Source organism: Octopus bimaculoides, chromosome 10 (assembly GCF_001194135.2).
Source record: "Octopus bimaculoides isolate UCB-OBI-ISO-001 chromosome 10, ASM119413v2, whole genome shotgun sequence".
Lineage (NCBI taxonomy): Eukaryota > Metazoa > Mollusca > Cephalopoda > Octopoda > Octopodidae > Octopus > Octopus bimaculoides.
Genome location: NC_068990.1, coordinates 2,233,524 through 2,236,166, shown reverse-complemented (window position 1 = coordinate 2,236,166; position 2,643 = coordinate 2,233,524). Strand labels below are relative to the sequence as shown.

The 2,643-nt window shown below is 31.5% G+C and overlaps 1 protein-coding gene across 1 annotated transcript in view; it reads right to left on the bottom strand.

Annotated features, from left to right (window-relative positions):
• Nucleotides 1-2,575: 2,575 nt before the first annotated feature.
• The window catches only part of LOC106867322 (cilia- and flagella-associated protein 65), a 720,747-nt gene continuing 720,679 nt past the window's right edge, over nt 2,576-2,643 (bottom strand). The window contains exon 34 of the mRNA XM_052971190.1: nt 2,576-2,643. This exon is cut by the window's right edge and continues 395 nt beyond it. The gene's annotated coding sequence lies outside the window, so the exon portion shown is untranslated.

Genomic DNA, 2,643 nt, shown 5'->3' with positions numbered 1-2,643 from the left:
CAATAAAATGTATAATTATAATATGAATCTTATTGTTCTTGCGGTCTTTCAGCTTTGTCTGTGTGTTACGCCAAGTGAGACAATAACTCTAATGGAGATAAATATATATGTAGAGAAGAGAGACAGAGAGATGAGAGGAAAGAGAAAAGTGACCTGTATCATTCTGCCTTTGTACGTTCAAAACGCAGGCGCAGTCGAAATGTTTGACATAATGCGACAATATCATGAAGATCTATAAGTTTAAGCATTAAAAGATACATCGGTAGTCAATTAAAAGTTAAATAACTTTAGTGAGCTAACAGCTGTGGATGTTACACATATTTTATTTTACGTGTTCCAAACCAAAGGCTGTAGCTAGAGACTGTCATTATTCTTTTTTTTTAGGTCTAAATGCTTATCGGTATTATGAAAGTAGACAGGTGCGTAAATTCGCAGAAGGGAAAGTAGATATGATAGCTAATTAGACACACAGATAGACAAATTTATGTATATAGATAGATAGATAGAAAGATAGATAGATAGATAGATAGATAGATAGATAGATAGATAGATAGATAGATAGATAGATAGATATTAATTATATTCAGTTCATAAAATTCCTGAAGTATTTTATGTGTCCATATAGAATAGTTTCTTTTATATTCATTTAAATCTGTTCATGTTTTGTATTGCTATGTATATAAGTATGTCACAAGCAAACTGTATAGTCCCATTTATGATTTAGAATGATTGTATCTAATTCAGTAAGCTCATGTTTTTCCTATGTACATATCATAATCATACGAAATATAGCTTGTATTTATTTTGTAAATATGTAATAAAGATTGTAAATAATAAACATTTAATCAACATATATGAATAAATGTTATCAGTTCACCTTTTATTTCCTTAAACTATGAAGCACATCATATCTGTCAAACATACTAAAAGAATGTAAATAAACTTTACCTTCTAGTTTCATTTCAATTATATTTTAAAGTATAGTGTTCATTAAATGGCAGGATTTCAAATGACGTGTGTTTAATACACTAACATAATATTTTTAAATATTTTGAATTTCCAAGGATCCTGCTAATGATTATTAATATTCTAGCAGTTTAAAGGTGGTGGATTTTTCGAAACATTACAACATCGGGCAAAATGCGTGGATGTATTTTTCCATTTTTCTTTTCTTTATTGCTGAGATTTCAAATCTTTCCCAGAGCAAATTTGCCTTCAATCTCTCCAGATACAATAAAGTACTGATCAATAGTAGGGGGTGAGTGAATAGACTAACTCTTTCTCTCACTCTCTCTCTCTCTCTCCCTCACCACCTATTTCTCTACCCCATTAAATTTTTGGCATTATGCTTATATGAGAAATAACCACTTTTGTATTACTATTTCCTGCCTTCACCGAGCAAAGAATCTCAACTCTTTAGACTGTGTATTGTTTGTTTTATTTCTAATTACTCTACGTGATATCGTCGAGCGCCCTTCTAATGGCATATCCTGTGTTGTGTATATTTCTAAGTTAGGAGGTATTTTATTTTTGTTCGCATTTGTTATAGTCATTCTCACGAATTCTGTTATTAAGGCTATGATTTCTGTTTTGTATCAAATTTTAGCTATCGCTGTTTGTTAGTAGTAATAGTAATTAGTACTGACATCGTGATTTATCTTGCTTTCTAACTTTTGGTGCCGATAAAATCTCACTATACATATACTATGATTCTGTATAACAAACACTTTCCGCCGACAAAATCTGTGACGTAATATTTATGCTAAAACTAATTAACATTATTATTGAGGGAGAGAGCAATGCATTCCATGAAATTGACCCTGGAGTGCAAATATACGAAGCCCAATATACCCATCATGACTACTCGTCTGATAAGGGTACACCAAGCACGTGCATCACAACTATAACTGCGCGACAGAGTGATCTCATATCAAGATGAATAGCGCATGACCTTGCAGGTGAGATCCAATTATAATTTTCTTCAGGTAAAAGGTCCCCGAATAAGATCTGTCTAAGGATGATGAACGAAACACCCATGTTTCCAAAAATGAATTATTCAAACCCCCAAACATCCAGCTCAGCACATGCCTGTGATACTCTCCCACAACGTCTGCTTAAAATAGTTTTTTGCACATTTCCTGTAATCGAAATATGTTTACTCTACGTTACCAATATATTCCTGGGACGAACTATTTATTAATCATGTGTCTATCCTCAAGCATTATTTCAACTATTGGTGTTTGAATCTCATAAGAATCCTTTCTTTTATTTGCTCCTACCGTTTTTACATCATAAAAACTACATATTTATTTTTAGAAAATCATTCAATACTGATCTTCTTCTTTACTAAGACATACATCTTATTTCATACTTTTGATAACTGTCGCAATGACAAAAATCATAAATGTCGGTTTTTACTCTGATGAAAATGTATTATCTTGCTTAATTGTAAATCTGTTTCTGTAGACGAGAATTATCATGTCCAGAATCTGCAATGGGATTTGGTTATCTTCACTTTTTCCAATTAAAACATATAGTCAAGGTTAACATTGCTTCAGAATAAAAAAAAAAAAACTTTACAAGAAAGTATAACATTTATTCTCCCTCTGTTATCAGTTAATATATACCTTTGCTTGAATAAAT